Consider the following 19835-nt stretch of genomic DNA (forward strand, 5'->3'; position numbering starts at 1 on the left):
CCGGCTTTCCAGTGATTAGTTCAACTTCAAACATCCACTTTGATGCAGAAGCCCACCACCACTCCTTATTTGACAGAAGATAAAGCAGCAAAGCCCAAGACAAGTTTCCTCTTCTCCTTGGTCTGATGAGAGCAACTCCAACGAGCGCTGCCGGAACCGCGCGTGCTCGAGCAGGGTGCTGTATGCCTGGAGATGTTGCTTGCTCACCCTGATTTTTAATGCCAACAGATACTCAGGTGCTCTGCCATGTGGGAGATGGATTTCCAGCAGCTGGTGAAGTAGCATCTATAAAGGCAAAATACTGCAAATGCGTTTCTCCCTGAACCCAGGCTTGGGAAAAAAAAAAGTCCCATTTTAGACCTGGATATCAGCAACTGAAATGGGAGAAAAAACAGACATACAAGGTGCAGCAGACGGGATGGGTGGGGGGATGGAGAAGCTGCCTTTCAGGATTCTGGTATCAACTACGGATGCAGAACCCATCTAAGTGTTGTTCTGTGTCAGAGAAAAGGGAAAAGCAAGGAATCATTACAGTGGATTCTCACAAAAAACCAATTTAAAGAACTTTCTCAGCCACTGTGTCTCACTCTTTCAAAGTCCTCCTTTGGCTGGTGCTCCAGCTGGCATTCAGCTGACAAAAAAAGAAAATAAACCCATGGTTCCCAGAGGATTTCTAGCAGAATATTCAACATATTAGAACTGAAAGAAGAAATACTGAAAGCGCAAGCAGAACTTCTGTTCCCATCTTCACTCTGAGACAGTATTTGGGTGCAGTAGGAGTGCGGAGCGGTGTTTGTCTATCTACCAGTGCTATTCATCACTACATTTACCATATTTTCCTTTTCTTTCCATAACTCCTGGCTTCGCTCATGTCTGGGTGTTTTCTAACCAGCCTTAAGGCAATAAATCAAAGCTGTCAGCATTGGAAGAAAATTAATGTGAGAAGTTGTTCCAAAGGCCACCAGCCTTTTCCCTACTCAGTGTGCTGTGTTAATCCAGGATTCCTCAACAGCTTTCAATCTTCTGCTATTTTCACAAGGTTTTGAGGCTACAGATGCATTTTTTGAAGGGTGGCTTTGAATTGGATCCTGTAAGATACCAAATTCCTGGAGTTTCTTTAGATTTCAAAGAGAAGTGAGGGTGCTCAGCACAGGCCCAAATCTGACCCCAGGCCATCTCTGGCCAAGCCACGAGCAAAGCCCAGATCCAGAGATAGAACACATCAGGGTTTGAATCTGGGTTGAACTTTTCATGAAGAAAAAGGCCAAATGATTAAAAAACAATCCTGTTCCTATGCCCCGTAGTGATGACGCTGGTTGAATTATTCATTGCGAGTTATTTATCCAAAGAATGCGGCTGGCATTTATGCTGAATTCATTACTTGCAAGTTTTGATTTCTTGTTTCATTACTCACTCTGTTCTGTACCACTCAAACTCCAACCTCTTCATTTCTGAAAGTCTCTTTTCCAAGTCTGAGAAAAAGAACACTTGGGAAACAACCTTCAGCTGGTGCTGATCCGATAGAGCAAATACCTCCCTGGGAAAGGACAGCCTGGCAGTTAAGGCATTTTCCTGGAACTCAGGAAAGCAATGTTCTTACCCTATTCAGCTGCAGATGAACTCCGTAACCCCGGGCAAATCACAGAGTTCCCTATACCTCTGGCTGCACATTTATAAAATGGACATAGTATTTCTCTCTGTAAGATACTGTAAGGCTAGAGATGTTAAAGATGATGAATGGCCTAGTTACTATGGAAACTGGAAAAGCACCTAATGCAGATGGATGAGTTTAGAAACAGATCCACCTGACTGAAAAATCATGAGCAATTGGGAACTTCATTAGGTCAAATTCATCATGTTGTAATCAGAAGGATTGTGGGAGCCACTCAAAACTTCCCTTAGTAGAAAGTACAAGCTTATTCGATTTGTTTCTGGATAGACATTGAAGGTTTTCCCTTGTATATTTTCAAACTCTCACATTTAATGTATCTGTTTACATTTGTTTTTCTCCAACGGCTTGGGATGTTTAGGTAGCAACTGAAATTCTTGTCCTACCAAACAAAGATCATTAAAACCAGAACAGTGAGTGCAGAAATCAGCCCAGAAGTCTAAAGACTGAGACATATTGAGAAAGAAGTTTAATTCCAAAACTGAAATCTTGTGAGCCATTCAAAGAGAAAATACCAAGCAACTGCTGAACGCAACTGTGGCAGTTTTTCCGCCACCGGGAGACTACTGTTTTAATTACATCCTCACGAAACACTGCTGCTCTCCGCTTTTGGATCAGACTTCATCTGCCAGCTGCTCAACCAGACATCGAGAGGTAGCTCAGAGTTTTGTCCAAGCACAAATTGAGGAAGGACTTCAAACCCCAGGCCAGTGTTAGCAAGTTAATCCCTCTTGCAGAACCAATGGAGAGAACCCACTCGTCGTTTCTTTTGCCCAGGTCTTAAATAAACATGGTATTTGCTTTCTTAGCTCTCAGAATCTGACTAATGAATTTGTTTTTTAGAAAGGTATTTAAAACATGAAGGTTCCCCCCCTCCTGCAATACATCCAATTATAATAATTTTGAGGTATTTCAAACTTTAGACCTCAAACTACTCCTCATTGTCCTATCAAATTATCCAGGTCTTTGACATGAAAAGTCATTATTTGCAAAGACTCCTGGCAGCAGCACTTACTGAAGTGAGGCTGTTCAGGTTTGGGAGTTTAAAAATGGGTTTGCCATTGCAAATGGCTCATCAAGTTACAGTTGTGTCTCGGTAGGGTAAAGCACTCAAGGCTTTCAATTGCAGCAGGCCCTGCTGACTCAGGGAATGAAAGCTATGGAACTGCTGGCAAAGGAAATGCTAATAATTAAAGCAGTAATCGTGACTCTGGGGCAAGAAATAAATGCCTACAGGGTGACGAGAGATTGAATAAACAAAGCAAATAAGAGCCTCACGCTGCACAGTGCCACCGAGCAGCGATTACGGCTGGCAGCACAGCCCCGGCCACCTGCGCCAGCACGGCGGGTACCCCGGGGGAGGCTCAGGGCACCCACAGCCTCCCCGGCAGCAACAGCAGGGAGCACGTTGGGCAGGAGAGGCTCGGGCAGCACGCACCGCTTGCTCGCCGCTCCGCCCAGGGGAAAGGCTCCCACTCAAACACAGGGAAACCAGTGCCGCACCCCGAGGACTCGCGCTGGGCGCCCCAAAGGGTCTTGTGCTTCAGAATCACAGAATCATCTCGGTTGGAAAAGCCCTTGAAGCTCCTCCAGTCCAACCATGAACCTCACACTGACCGTTCCCAACTCCACCAGATCCCTCAGCGCTGGGTCAACCCGACTCTTCAACCCCTCCAGGGATGGGGACTCCCCCCCTGCCCTGGCAGCCCATTCCAACATTTCCATGACAGAAAGCCCTCCCATCTTCAGTCAAACCCAAGGGTGCTTCCCCGCGTAATGGGCATAACGGGTCCACGCTGATGTTAAAATCAAGACCACTGACAACATTTGTAGTTTTTTGGCTGGAGATGGCCTCAGTTGTGCCATAAATAATCTCTGAGGTGTTGTTATTGAAACAGAAATATCGATCGTGAAATGACGACAGCAGCAGTGGAAAGCAACAACGATAACTTTGACCTTGCACTGCACATTACAACCACGATCCTCAAAATGCTTTCCCATTACCTCCTCCTCTCAGTCCTCTGCCAAGAGGATTGTCAGCTGCTTAATTATAGTGGGAAGCAATGAATGATACAAATACTTTACTGATAAAAGTTTTCCACACAAGTCACCAGTGTCCCCATGGTGCCAGCAGATCATACACTTAAAGAAAGCGCCATGTGCGACGGTGAATGAGGACAGATGGCCCACACCCAGTTTGGAATGGAGGAGAACGGTGTACCTGTTTGATTTCAGACTACACTAAGACACCTGTAAAATTCAGATTTCTGTGAAATAGTTCACAGAGAGGAATCCCGTGCAATCCCTGGCAGGTGAAGTGCTAAGTGCCTTCAAGGAAGTACAAGCTCTCTGCAGAGTGGGGCAAACAGTGCATAGCCTGGATCTCTCCCTGACAGGCTGCGCGTAGGACAGGCCTCTGAGTAAAGTCCAGCACATGTGTAACCTGGCCCCTCGCGGCTGGCAAATAACTTAATTTACTGTCATTCAGGTGTCAGGTTCCACTTCCTTGTTTACTGAATGTAATAATATCCTGCAGTATCTGGCTTGCACAAGAGACTAAGTGAAGTAATTTGACAGCAAAAATAAACAAATGAAAGGAATCTTTAAATACATCAAAGGGAAAGCGTGCTACTATCTGTGGGACCATCATCACAAGCCCTACCGCTGGGTCCTAGCTCTGAAGCACAGATGAACTTCATGTTTCTGCCTCCAGGGCCACAGGTCAAGAAACACTTCGCTCCTGCTTGTTATGCTTGCTATATACTTGCTGTCTGTTATACTGTATTTGCAATACTTAAAATTCATATGAGTTTCCTCTTCCCAGTCTGGAGATTGTTCTTCCCAAGGAATTACTTCTACCCTTTATCCTATGGTTGCAGATAGGAGGCTACTAAATTTGGCCCACGAAATCCTTGTCGGGAAGGCACTTAGTTTCAGGAAGAAAGACAACTGGGGAGGAAATGTGGTCCAGGATATTAGGAGTGGAAAGTAAAAATCTGCTGTTACAGCATCATTAAAATACAGTGTTGCAAAGAAGACCTCTTACAGAAAGGACTGGGAGTCCTTCATTAAATACAGCTAAGAAAAAACTTGGGTGTTTTTTTTCATTTGTGGGTGTTTTTTTCTCTCTAACAAAACCGGCCTAATGATGGGAGTAATTAAATTATAATGCCTACACTATTGTTTGAATAAGGCAAACTCCCTCACATGCCATTAATGTACTACTGCCAACAGCAGCCAGGGAACAGCCTCAACAATAGAGCGGATTTTCCAGCTCACTGTGCGATTTGATCTCTATAAACCTCCCATAACATATACTGTACGGCAGTAAATCATTTATAACATTATTATCCACCCATCTGGGATCAGAGTGCAACCGCTAAGACAACGCAAGAAATCTGGGCTCCTTTCAGCACTCTGTGAACTGAACCTCATTGGTAAGATGTCATTAATTCAGCAATTCAACAACTAGATCACGCTCCCTACAGGAGGGACTGCACTTTCCATTGGCTACCTTCCTAGCATTTCCCATGGCTCTGGTATTTTTATTCTCCAGTATTGCTGATACTTTCACTTGTATTTCAAAATGGTTATTGCTTGAGTGTGGTTGGCTGGTTGCAGTCCAGTTCCTAGCGAAAGGGGGAAGTGGTTTTGGAGAAGAAAGGCCATGTTTTCCAAGTTAGCATCAGACACTGTTCCCAGCTTAGCTTTGGTGAAAAGCCCTTCTGAATTTGCTAGCTCAGAACTGGAGTAGGAAAAAACCCAAGTGAGAGTCCAAGCTCCCCCCAGCCTCGGATGTGCGTGTGGAGGAAGCCGCGGGCAGCTCGGAGCTCTTCTGAGGAGCCCGGCATGTTGGTTGGGCTTCACATGAGGTGGTGTGGAGCCAGCAGATAGGCCTTTTCCATCCCAGACTCTCACGAGCTACCAGCAAAAAAGAGTTAAAACGCCTTCCTGTGGAGCTTTGCTTTACCTGCCATGGGCTGTATCTCACAATAATATTTCCCCTGCATGAAAACTCAGGGGTGACATGAAACTGTGTGTCTACCTCACAGAAACCTGCACGTTTGTATCAAAGCCTGTAAAACACGACAGCTGTTGGTTTTGCCCCACAGACAGAATTTCAAGCCAAAATCTCAAAGTGAAATTCAGGCCGTAGGATGTTGCCTACAGTTTGACCACAGAAAACATTCGCACGACCTTCTGGGAACCATCTCTGCCAAATTCCACACAGCTCAAATGCAAGGGTGTCCAAACATTAAAAATGAATTCAAACAAAAGACCACCATTTTGGAATGACCCAAAGCCTGCTGAGCACCGGCTTTCACCAGCCCCCGAGTCGCACGTTTACAGGCAGGAGAAGACGGCAGGCGTGTCCTGGGAGAGCTGGGCTCTTCCACAGGGCCAGGACATCTTTGGGAAGGAGGAACAATTCAGAGGGAGTGGGGGAAAACTCGTGTCGCTGGCCATGGTATGAAGAACTCGTGAACGTGGTAAAACACAATTTTCTGTATAGATTCGCAGCATAAAAATCAGTAAATGGAAAGCTAAGGCAGTGACGGCGCAACTGTCAGCAAGCTGCTTATAATCAGATTCATATTAGCATTGAACCTGCAATCTTTGCTCCGCATACCTACAGCAATATTAGCATTAAATAAAAATAACAGAGCTCATCAAAGCTATTCAAAGCACCATTTATTTCAGAGCCTCTGAACAGTTTTATGTAGGCTTAATCTATTCACGTGCATATCCATTCATTTACCTAAACTGGTTACCTAAAACCAAGCCAGTTCTCTGGCTACAAGCCTATAGTTTTTCACATGTTCTTTAGAATAAAAGGAGAAATTCACTGCTTTTGTACTGAGATGCTTTTAATCTGAAAGAAGTGTATCAAGAAAGAGACTGACTTTCAAACAGCTACCCACTGCCCCTTGATGATTTGCTGCAATTAATGTTTTTGTACCAGCCCTTTTAGAGAAGATTCTTTTTTAATGTATCGAGCCACAAGACCAAGTTTTCTTTGGGTAAACATTAGGAGATAATGTCAGAGAAGCCCTCCCATAAAACCTACCGTCCTCTGCCCATGGAGTAACACCAGCTAACGCAAGCCGTGCCGTCTGCGGGGGAACGAAACCCCCCGGTGTAAGCAGACGGGGCGAGAACTGCCCAGCCCACAGCGACCGCTGGTTCAATTGCAAATGCCTCCGCCTGCACGGGTGCGGGGTCCCTGCGCGTCCGGCTGGCCAAGCACAATACCCTTCCTTTCTTTACAAAGCTGGGGATGATTGACAGGCCTTCCTTTTCCTAAAGAGGCCAAATTCAATCCAGCTCCCTTTTGGGACGCCCCTCCTGAAACCCGTCCAAATCTCGTCTCTCCAGTCCTGCTTCTGACCTGTCTGTGCTGCGGTAGGTAGCGAGCAAAGCCTTTTTTTCATCAAGTCAGTCCCCAGCCCTCCTCAAATGTCGTGTCTTTTCAACATACCTGACGGGGCAAAGCACACCTTGGCTCTGGCTCTGCCGAGGCTGAGCGCTCAGATGGCTTTGCTGGAAGCTCAACAATAGCTGAGCGAGGCTGGAGATTTGTTCTGTCTGGGAGACCTCAAACCATACCTGAAGGGACGGGCTTTCCTCTGTTTGTCACATCAGCGGCTGGGGCTCACCGTGGGCTGTGTATCATCGTTGTGATCATGGTGGATGAATGAATGGAGCAGCCTCCTCGCAGGTCAGTGAGCGTGGCCCTCGGCCCCACCGCCTGAAATCCCAGCTCCAGCCCAACAGCCGCCCTCCCAGCCCAGCCCTGCCATGGCCTCCCCACTGCGGGCTACGAGCTGGCTCACAGCGCAGGCAGGAACGTGTCTGCACAGGCCTAAGGGATGCTGGCTGCGATGGAGAGGGGAGAGAGATACATCATCTGTAGGATTTATCTGGAATTCTTGAATCACATCACCTGCTTGGCTCGCTCTGTTCCAAATGAGCTGCACCTGTGGACATCTCACAGCGCCACAGTCTCCTTTCCAGGCTCGATCTCCCCATATCACACCCACATCCCCGGCTGCACCTCACTACGGCGTCAGAGAACAGGCACCTACGGCTAATAAACCTCTGTGACACATTCACTTGCAAAGCTAAATGTACAAAGTTCTCAAAATAAAAAGCAATACAGAAATGCAAATTGGAAAACAGGGACCAGAGCCATCTTCTACCCTTTTCTTGCTTGCAACTTCTCTTCATTTTGACTGAAACAGCCTGTTATCCTTGCAGCCAGTTTCAAATATATGTGTATACACATACATATAAATACATATAAATATATTCCAATTCTAAGCAGCAGCTACTGAGGTAACTGAAAATATTTGCATACACAAACAGATCAATAAACTACTCACAAGTGCCAGGTGTACCATAATAAATTTCTCTCTACTCTGAGTGGCTTTTGATATTCTTGCTACTACCAAAGAGCTCACACATCCTAAAGACAAAGCCGATTTCTTCTAGAAAACCACAGATCATTTTTATTCCTAGCATGAAAATCATTGTAGTCTCAACATTTCAGAGCTTCCCCAGGCCCGATGCTGCCACGACAAAAAGTTCATGCGCTGGGAATGCACGCTGTGCTCTGCTAAAGCTTGCACCAAAAGCAAGCAGAACACGATCTAACACACACATACTTACCAGGATTGGGGATTTATTTAGCCTAATCTAACCTGAATGCCTGTTTGTAATGTAAGTGAATATCTAAACAGATTATTAAATGTAACAGCAATAGCTTTTTACAAAAAATCACTGGGATTATTCAAATTCTAGAAGAGAAGAAAGTAGAGAAGAGTGTTTCAGTAACATGATCTGCCAAAATAGGACGGAAACTCTTTAATAGCACCTTGCCAGAAACAATGCATGGCAGAGTCTGTTTTAAACAAGATGATTTTTCAGAATATTGTTACTGACTTTTTGTATAGTGTTAGTGAGGTTTGTGTACACTAATAAAAAATGAAAGCTGCTATTAAAAACAAATCAATGGACTGTACCTGGTTTTGATCACACAAGAGCTGGCCATTTGCATCGGTATTTGCAGCATCTGTTCCAATTAAGACTTGTTTTCTAGTTTAAAGATATTAGTCCAATCACTAGTGTTCTGTTGAAAACATGAATAGAGCATTGTTCTGGCAGAATGTAGTTAAACAGACTCCACAGACTCTATTAAACAGCTTTGCTACCCAATTAGAATGGGAAGGAGTCAGGCAGACATGGCTGTACTGTGTACCCTCTGTTCCACATGTATTTTTATGGATTCATAGTCAATGAAAACAGTTAACGTGGAACATGTGTTAAGAAAACACAGACTGCATGCTGTCCTAGGGCATGACAAATGGAGCATCGAGCAATTTATCAGGATTTAACGGACACCAAATTTAATGATTATAACGACTGGGTGTAAAACAATGCGCAGGAATGGTGAACTGTGCTATTCCCACGACGAAAATAACTGTTTGAAGCTTGGCAACAGAGAATCCTCAAAGTCTTAAAGCAGACAAGGACTGTGTTCACCTTTGGGCGATGCATCAGGAAGCTTTAGACCTCAGGCTGATGACCACAGTAGGTCGCTGGACTTTTCCAGGGTGTTCTGTACTTGACAAAGCGGATATTTATTGCAGACAGCTTGGGGGCTGATACAGGTGTATGATAATACTCAGCAGAGATGATGTGTCAAATGGGCCATATTGCATACGATAGGAGAGTGGACATTAATAAGCAGTACATATTTACCTCATTTAATTGACTAGGGATAGAAAAAGGCTAGAGGAGTGAGAAAGATTTGTAACGTGTTCTGCTAAGAAATAACCATGGAGAGGGTGATACTTATCGATGGGTAGCACAAAAACAAGGTTCACGTTTCTTAAGAACTGTCCCGCTTTTGGAATGCCTTTCCAACACCTAAGGTACGGCTAAAATCTAAAATGTTATTTTCTGATTTTTATCAAGGAAAAAAGTTGACGTATCCGGCCCAGCCTGGCAACAGGAGAAGGCATGTACAGACTTTCTGGGATTTGCTGTTCCTTGCTTTTGGATCTGCACAAAAGCGCCCCATTCCCTTCACCCAGATCACCTCTGCAGATCTGTTCGAGGTGTTGCACTTCTGACAGTTTCTGCTGAGTCAGCTATCCCCATGTCTTTGCCTTGCTCTTCCACTGTTGGGTAATAAAAAAGAAAGCTTGTGGTGAAACAACACGGTGAAACACCCAAGGGAAACAATTCTACCTCACGCACAGACTCTTCTTCCCCTGGTATTCAGCCTCGTGCCTCTGTGCCTTCAGTGGATGTTTGTTTTGTAGTTGTGTATCACCTACAGTCAGTGAAAAAGGGGTCAGAGCAGTGCTGTGGAAACCCCTACAGCACCAAGGGCAGAAACCACACCAAGGGCTTTGCACAGAAGAAGCCTCAACCCCAAGAGACAAACCACGCTCTGGTAACATTCCTTTGAACGGACTGCCAGGCTGTGGTGCAAGCTGGGCGAGGGCAACGCTGCAGGGGCTGCCCACAACGTTTTGGGCTCCATCCCCAAGTCCCCAAGCTCCCTTTCCGTCACCAGAAGCTTTCACTCACCTTGGCCTCTGCCCAAGGAGCCAGCTCTCCGCTGGCGGGGGGCCGGGACGTGTGTGGGGTAACCTGGGGGCAGCGGCCGCGCTCGCTCTCGGCTCTCCGCCGGCTGGAGGACGGGGCAGCGCCCGGGGAGGCGGCTGCTGGGAGAAGGTCCTCGGGCGACCACGGGGCTCCCCAAAGCCAGCGCTCGCAAACGCAGCGGGGCCGGGGTGCCTGGGCCTCGTGGGCAGCTTTAAGGCATATGCAGGGAAATGTACCTTGTATCCCCTGCTGCAATTTTATAAGGTATTACATACCCTACTGTGTATCAGAGCTGTTGCTGCTTTGACTCCAGCTAATTAGCTTTTGTAGCTTTGATGGATGGATTGATTCAGCAGTTAAACAGAGATAAATTAACTGTCTATCTAAACAGAGTTTAAGTGAGGAGGGAATTCCGATTAGAATGTTATTTCATGCAGTACTGCTCTTCTTTCTCAGCCAATGCTGAAAACCACCAGCCTCCCCTGCAGAGAAAGCCCACAGAGATACCTCCTGGTCGGACCTGCAGAGCTCTCCAGGAACCCACAAGCCTTTAGAGGACATATTTGGGCCGGGCTGTCCACTTGGTACAAACCAATGATGCCGCAGCAATTTCTACAGGTTGAAAAACTGCTCTATGGAATTTAATTTCCCAAGACTTTCAGGAGCATCTGAAACGTATTTTATTCTGAAACCCATTAGAACGCCCCAAATCCAGCAAAAAGTCTGATTTTCTATTCACTCTAAAGGACTTTTATGTTAAAATGATTTTTTTTTTGTCCTGAAGTGAGAAATACCTATAAATGTTTTAAAAGGTGTAATTTCAGAACTAATACAAAAATCTTTAACAACTGTGATACAGGCTCAGAGAAAGATAGGTTTTGTTAAAATTGCATGCATCATTGAAGTACTTTAATGTGCAAGTAGTTTAAAAAAATAAATACAGCCATCACCTAAATATGTTAAACAAACACGCATCAAGCTAGATGAATTTTAGATCATTTCATGTAAATATTAACTTTTAAACCTTTCCAGCTGACAAAATTAAGGCAACAGAGAATACCACTTTACTTGCATCCTCATACACTCAACAGTCCTGGAATGGAACCAATGGGGGGAAAGAAACAAAAACAACCAATGCAATGTAAAAAATAGTGCTTCACATTGCTGTAGGCATGGCCAATGAAAGCTGGCACAAGGAGGAACTTCGCTGGATGCCTCACCTCTTCAGTAAGAGTAATGTGCTAGCACTGGAAAGGCTGGCTGACTCCCCAACTTACCCTCAGCCAACTTTGCTGTCTCTTCACTCGGGTGCTAGAACATGCGTGCCCAATATTCAGGTCACCGAGCATAAAAAAGTGCCTGTTTTACATTAAAAATATGAAACAGACTGATGAAGAGAGTAATCAAGCAGCCTCTACGCAGAACAGAATAAAGGTTTTTCTGGTCTCTTCCTAAAACACTTTGACTTTTTTGAGCCAGCCTATCTGAAAAGTCTTCTTCCTTGACCTTGCTCAGCTTTGGTTGTCCAATTTCGCCAGTTAGCTGTTCCATGGTGGGGGAGGAATAAGATCTTTTTATGGTCAAAAATGCCATTCATACCCTATTGCCCAGATGAAGCGTCACACCAGACCGCACTTAACCGTCTCTTTCTATTCCCCTGTCCTCAACCCAGCACAAAAGCCACTTTCTGCAAGGGCCAGAGTGTAACAGCCCGTCTGGTTCAGTCTGTCGAGTTCTTGGTGCTGAGGCCCAGTTCCACCCGATGCCACGGGCACCTTCCCCCCAGCTCCACAAGCCTTTTCACCATCTCTTGGAGAAGGCTCTGACACTTGTTTGCTGTTGCAACGCACCCGCTGTGCAAATGTTCTTCATTTTACACCACTGCTGCGCTGAAGGGACCAACGTGCCCCCCAAAAGAGCCCAGCAGGTAAACCAGAAAGGGACAGCTCGCTCTCATAGAAAGCACATTTCTTTTTGGATGGGTTTTTTTAACTTCAAGAACCTTAATGAGGCTTAGTCACACCAAGGAGAGCCAAGGGTATGAGACTTGACTTTTCTATCGAAGAGGCCGTAGATACATTAAGTCATTACTCCTCGTTTTATGCTCCAGTAGGATGAGAAATTCCATTTAAGTTAGGACAGGAATTAATGCCAGTGGACAACTCCTTTTCCTGTGTCAGGGGCAGAGCTCCCACCGCCCCAACCTCAGCATCGCTGCAGCATGTTATCGCGCATCACCAGCTACTGTCACAGCTAAGACTAGATATTAGGAAGGATTTCTTTGCAGAAGGGGCTGTCGGGCGTTGGAATGGGCTGCCCAGGGCAGGGGGGGAGTCCCCATCCCTGGAGGTGTCTAAGAGTCGGGTTGACCCAGCGCTGAGGGATCAGGTGGAGTTGGGAACGGTCAGTGCCAGGTTCGTGGTTGGACTGAAGGATCTTCAAGGTCTTTTCCAACCGAGATGATTCTGGGATTCTGTAAGGGGGCTTCGTGCCCTCATCACCCATGGTGGCATCTCCCAGGATTCTCATAAAAAGCCCACGCAGAGGGCAGCCGCGGATCGAAGCCTCTCGGGGCTGTTTCGCCGATCACCGCACTGGAGGAGCACAATACCTAAAAACGCCTGATAAATACCTAACGCCTAAACACCGGAGAGATTTTTAACAGCAGGCTCAATTCTTTCCCCGCAGGAAGGAAACCACCGAGGGGAGCCCCCGCCGCAGCGTCCCCTAAATCCGCCCCAAATGGTGAAACTGCGGCGGGGAAAGGTTCTGCTCGGCCCCAGTTCGCGTCCCTAAGAACCCCCCGGGGGCGCTTGTCCCCCGAAGGCACCGGTACGGCCGGGGAGGGGGGGACGATCCGGTCCCCGGGGGGGGGCGGAACCCGGCCCCGGCGGAGCCCGCGGGAGCAGCGTCCCCTGGCGGCCGAGGGGGGGCGGCCTTAGCGCCCTGTAATGGCCGATTTTTCGAATATTGCCTTAAAAGAAGGGGGTGGGGGGGGGAAGAAAAAAGAAAAAGAAGAACCGTGTCGGCCGCTTTTGCTGCGTGCTCGATCGCTGTGGTGGCCTCCCCAGCTGCAGCACTCAGACGAGGATTGCCTGTTGGTAGCCCACTGGCTACTAACCAGTGGGATCATTACTAGTAGTGGAAACGCTAGATAAAACTGGCGTTACATCCGTCTCTTGCTGTCACCCCCCCATCTCCTCCAAAACACCCAGGGACCAGAGCCCCGTCCCACCCCCCCATGACCTCCCCCGGGTCCCTGCGTCGCTTCCAGCGCTGCCAACTGGAATCACTTTCATTCGTTAGGGAGATTTGAAAGAGGCATTTTAAGTTTGCAAAGTACTTCCAAGCTCTGAGTGCAAATTATTATTATTAATAGGATATTTTAGCCCATCTGGGTAAACTGTGCAAACAGCAGCAATATTACCCAGGGCTTCTCATGTTTATGCACTTCAAGCAGATCACCTTACTCTCTGTAAGCAAGTAAGTATGTCTTTATATCACGCTTGACTTTTTTTTGTCTTTCCGAAGCTGTTTAGCCTTTTGTTATTATTTTAACTGTTTATTTCTTTAACAGCTCATTATTTTCAGTGGGCTCCTGTGTCTCATTACACACAGTTCAGTTTTAAGAGGAAATTTGTACTTCATACAGGTTTATTCTGCTGAAAAACATAATCATAAGCATTTCCTACTCTGCTGATAATCATCTATAATAAAGACTATTCTGTGCTTTATGTTAGAATCCTTTTGTATGAAAAGTTTTACCTGCTTGAAGTGAACTGGAGAAAGTCACAAATATCTCCAGAAAATATACTTGATCCGTTCTAATGTAACCTATGTGCAAGAATTTTCATTGAATGAGACTAGTGGGTGAAAAAAATTCTTTCATTGCTTATACTGCTAGCGTTATTTCTACAGAACAGAAGAACTCTATCTGCATCACAAAATTTAATCACCTTCCCAGGTCTCAAGAGACTCCGAGACAAATGGTCATAGAATAAAAAGCAGAGAAGGTTAGCAGAGACAGCCAGCGTGCAGATAGAAGAGATCTGAAATTTCAGCTGCACATGTGCACCGCAGAAATCTTCTGGTCTTTGCAAAGTGATGGAAAAAGCTTGTGAAACCAGACATTTCTTGTGGCAGCTTCATTACTGCATCATCCAGCCTGACCAGAAATTCAGCTGAACATACGTTATTTGGGTTCTTTCAGCTTTTCCTTAGGCCTAAACTAAAGACAGGCGTTGCACAGATGCTCTCAAATGTCTCCTCCCGTATCCCATGGTTTGACTCCAGGGTCACTTAATTCACGAAGGACAGTTTGGCAGGATTTTTCAGAACGTGTGGATGTTTTTCCTGCAGGTTCTTGCTCTTCCAATGTACTCAGATCAGAGATGCCCTTCGGTCACGTGTGACACAAGCACTTTGAATCATCCCTGCGCTCGGCCACAGGCAGCGTGATGGTACAAAGCCCCTCAAATCCAATCCTCAGTTGACTCCATGAGAGGGGTCTGTCCTGTGATCCATCTCTGCCTCAGTTTCTCTATAAAATGGTGACTGAAGCTGCAAAGGTGGTAACTGTATTCAAGGAGGGGACTTGTGACAATGCACTTAGATGAAGGGATGCGATTTCATCACTTCTGTGAATGCAGGTGACGTGGAAACACAGTGAATCTACGCTGCCACACAGCGCCTCGGTCACAACCCAGTTCACAGGGCACTTGAAAAAAAAGGCAGAAAAACCAGAAGATGCAGCTGAAGCGGTGAGAGGGGATCCTCACTTCTGCCTGGCAGGTGCCAAACGAGTCATGCCCCACCTGCACAGCCACGGGAGACACCTTCCCGAGACGTCACTCCCAGCGCAGCGCTGCTAGCAGGGCAGCTCCGCTCCTAGCACGCTCCACCAGCCCAGAGCAAAGTCCTGGTGGAGAATTTAAATAACCTTCTGGCCTGAAGGTGCAGTGCTGCCAGTGGAGCCAAGGCACTGCTGCATCAAAACTCTGATTTCTTAAGACATAAATCTTTGACATGATACATCAGAGCGGAGAAACCCCAGGGTGCAGTGGGTGAGGCTAAGATTGACCTACACGGCAATGCGCAAAAGCATCCATCACCCTGCCTGTCTCCTGAGTGTGGAGGTGTAACGTTCATCCTCGTCTTCTGCAGCCTGATGACTTCACTATGCACACAACTGTTCACAAGCATGAGGAGAACAAGTATGTTCACTTAGTCAGCACTGATATCTCATCTGTTTTAAGTTAGGAATACGCATACAGACACCCACCTCAAGTAAAGCGGAAGCACCTGACAAATTTATGTATTGCATCATGGGGTGTTTCTTTTCAGAACAAGTTATTAAAAAACTAAAATTCACGGGCCAGTTTTCCTTTGTCTCACTCTAACAAACTGCAGGGCCTTAAGGTTTAGTTTGCTACTGGAGTAATTCAAGTCAGCTTGTTGGTAGAGGGCCTCAACATTCGGGACAGCTGAGTCAGATGAGCGACAGCAGTTTTCAAAGAATGCTGAAGTTACCTTTGCCTGCAATAATCAGTGCACTTTTATGAGGCTGAGATTTTGAGGGGTTGAGAGAAGATAATCCCGTGCAGTGCTCCCACTTGAAAAAAATCAATATTCAGTAGGAACTGGGTCTCCTTCTATTAAGACCCTTTGACCCAGTGAAAGGCTGGGGGATGGTTCCAGTTTTAGGTTATCTCTGAGTTTAACAGACTCATGAAACCCAGAATTTTTTTTTTGCAGTGGAGGGTGAAATGTGCATCACAAAATAAGAGGTTCTATTAATTTAGGTACTGGAGAGCCTCGGTAGGCCGGAGCAAGACTCGGACGCTATCGGTGCTGGCTGACAGGCACCGGAGGACAGAATTTTCACGGCCTGCGTCTGTCCCCCCGCAGGCAGCATCCAGCAGCGGGGGTGTGCAGCCAGCGGTGACCCGGAAGGTGGCTCGATGGACGTACCTCTTTTTTCTACAGCTCTGCCACTAGCAGCCAGCCCCAGCAGCATTATCAGCGACGCGCGCTTTGCTTTCACCCAGCTCTCTCCTCTCACCAACAGTTCCTACAGGTGCGGGGGGTTTGGTACACGCTCCTGATTAAAATAACAGCTCGACCAATACGCTCTTGCGAAAGAAAACTGGTTAAAAAAGAAAAACAGTACTCAAAGAATTTGGGAAGCTGATTTTCAGCCCAAACAAATTAGAGAGAGAAAGGGGGGCTGAGGAGGGCAAGGAGGAGGGAAAAAAAGCCAAGCTCTGGAACCACTGAATTACCCTTAATTCTAGGAGCCTGGCCAATGCAGCATACGAATGATTGCACAGACAGTTCCAAAAACGACACATACACTCTCTCCCTGGCTCACTCATGGCAAACCCGCAGCAATGAGCGCTTTTTTTTTTTTTTTTTTTTTTAATGCCCCAGAATTCCCATGAAAGCAGCGAGAGGAGCCAAAGCAAGAGGAGCTAAGATGGTCAAACACTGCAGTAGCGTCCTATATTTAAACACTTCTACAAGCCCTTCAGTTACCAAATGTGATTCCAGCCAGAGGCAGCCCTTTGCCCAATACCTTATTTCAAAATAGAAGCCCAGAAAAGGCTATGACCTGTCAGTCCCACTAACCTTTTTTTTTTTTTTTTTTAAATTTAACATACCTTTTCAGATATTCAGCCTCTTACAAAGGAGGTAAGTCTCTCTCTGGTGTTTTTTTGGAAGGAAAATGTGGCATGCACCTATTTTGTTTCATTCTGTGCCAGGACCTATAAAGTTACTGTGGGCTGCAACTCCTGCCAAGTTCTAAAGGTGACAGGGCAATGGGCACCCAAAGGACGCTTCTATCAATGCCCTTTTATTTCCCTCTCTTTCCCCTTCCACCAAACTTTTTTTTTCTAATAGAATTACTCTTATCTGCAAGTGATTTAAACTCTAAGGTTTACAGAAGATTTAAAGAGTGCGAACACAGTTGGAATGTTTTAAACTAACAGTACAAGTTGCATTTTAAGAAAATAATTAACTCCCAGGGGAGGTGCGGTTCTTGGAGTAATGACAGATTCAAGGCTGGCTTTCCCTATATGGAGTTTCCAAATAATAAAATATCTTCGGTTCCCTACTGGTGTCAGATGAGAACCTGTTAGTGTGCTAGTTGCTAGTGGACTGTCATGGGTTTGGGGTTTTTTTTGGTGGGTTTTTTTGGTGTTTTTTTTTTCAGTGGGTCCATTAGCATTTTAAAGACACAGTACACAGTAGGTAACCTTGCATGCGAAGCTTCAGCACAAGTCATTGTAAATGCATTGAGTTTATGTGCTTACAACCTTTCCCCATCCCTTCTTGCTGAAAAAAAAGAAAACACTTTCCTCTTGTGTTGCAGTCCTGGGTTCTTAGCGTCTCTGTTCTTGCTGAGGACTTCTCAGCCACAGACAAGCCATGAAGGAGACCAGCACAGGGCACCCAGCTCAGACTAACACGCTCGTGGTAACGCAGCGCAGCTGCCTGATGAGGTACAAGAACCCTCCAGCTAAGGAGGTTGCTCCCACCGGGGCCTAGATGGACAGCATTTAGTTGTCAGCATTAGAAGTTTGGGTGGAGAAAGAAAGTTACTTGACCAGTCTTTGGGTCCAAACGCCAAGGCTTTTGCACTGGCATCCTACAAAATCCCCAAACATTTGGCCTTTAAGGTGAAATACAAGTATTGCTCCATGACTACCTAATAATATCCTTTACTGAAACCTAATAATGTGCTTTACTCCTTTGACCATGCAAACCCTGGTATTTTGATTGGATAAACGTTCACTTGAGCTCTGGAGGTTTGATGAAAGGAATGGACCAGCCAGTTCATGGAAACAGAACGTACTGGAGGGCTGTAACACACCCAGCATATATGGGGAAGAGAGGAATGGGTTTGACATTTGCTGTATTTTCAATTAATAGTTGTGTTACAGGTCTCTCTCAAGTAGCTTGTCTAAGGAAGGGTCAGAAGATGAATCTGGATGAACCCTGTGATGCAAGCCACCCTCAGGAAAAGGGGAAAAATGGAAAGACAGGCAGCACTGCTGTTCTTTGTCCTGTACAAGGTCCAGTATTGTGTACTAAAACTTTCGGTTTTTTAAAAGGTGACAGCTCCTTATTGGAGGAAAGCAGTATTCAAGCTGATCATACTGTCTTTTGCTGATATGGACAACAAAAATCGTGTGGATGTTATCTCCAATTCTCTTCCATCCAGGAGACGGGGCTGTCGCCTCTTTCACTGCTTGGGAATTATTCACATAACTTAGAACAGCTCCTCAGGGCTGATCCCATGAAAAAGCAGTCTGAATCCTTACCCACCTTACTGGAGAGGCCACGTGGTTGATGAGCTACAGACCCTCACAGCCTGTGTAGGGGACACGCAGTACCCCTGTGACCAAGAAAGCAAAGACCTCCTTTCAGACTCGAATGATTATATGTTGCGTCTCATCCTTGCCCCTGCAGCTCCTCTCTGTCTTTATTTTCTCTCCCAATATATTGCCATGCACTTTCCAAGAGATGCTGCATTCCTCCCCACCCCTGCCCCGAGATAGCTGGTTCCCAGCTCTCTGGGGATGAGATATCCTTGGCCAACACAGGCCATCAGCTCCAACTGAACTCCTGTTTAGAAGCAAGATCCAGCAAAGAGTAACTCTTAGTCAAAGCAGGGCTCAGCTACTTTAGTAGTGCCTCAACCAGCAAAGATCTTCTGCAGGACACTTCACCAGCACAGAGGGAAGGCAAGGAATTAAAACGTTAAGGGCGGTGGTAAAAAATTAAGGCCATGAGACTCTGCTGCTAGCACAAAGAGCTTTACCCAGGAATTAGGGCCACGCGCTTTTGCCAGGTTAAACTGGATCACCAGAGTTTCCTCTGCACCTTCAGCCGCCTGCTCGAACAGCCCGTCGCAGCCCAACTCTTACATCCCTGCCCAGTCACTCCCATTCCTTCTGCTGCAGCCGTCTCCCAGGACCCTTCCCCAGCCTGTGCAATGGAAGGGCTCAGCAGCACTAATTAGGCTCCACCTAAGTGTGTCTCTGACTCATTAGAAATACTACATAATAATTAACTCATAATACCTACTGCTTAGGCTTGTCTTGGCAGTACCCCCTCTTTGTGGTACCTCTGTGGCTTTTTTGACCTGCTCTTTCTAATTTATGCCTAATTAACTCCATGTAAGTCAGCATTTCAGAGTGGACACCACAGATTTCATCACACATGCAAGAGGTGGTTCTGTACCAGACAGTCAGAAATGGATGAATAATGCATGAACTTAGTAAAAGTAGCCCCTGCTGTAAAATAAAGTAAATAAATCCAATCTTCCAGGGTGTGAAAAACTGGGTTTCAGCCATTGGAAGAACTAGCCCTCTGCTGAGGTTTCCACAATCTCACCCTCCTTCCAAGCACAAATGTCACGCGTCTCTTTACTGCAACCAGGATGCTCGCTCAAGCGTGAAAATGAAACTTTACATGTATTTAGTTTAATGACTTTTTTTGTACTCTCAAAAAAACCTGTGAGCTGAGATGTAGGGTAGAACTTAAG

Source organism: Strix uralensis, chromosome 23 (assembly GCF_047716275.1).
Source record: "Strix uralensis isolate ZFMK-TIS-50842 chromosome 23, bStrUra1, whole genome shotgun sequence".
NCBI lineage: Eukaryota > Metazoa > Chordata > Aves > Strigiformes > Strigidae > Strix > Strix uralensis.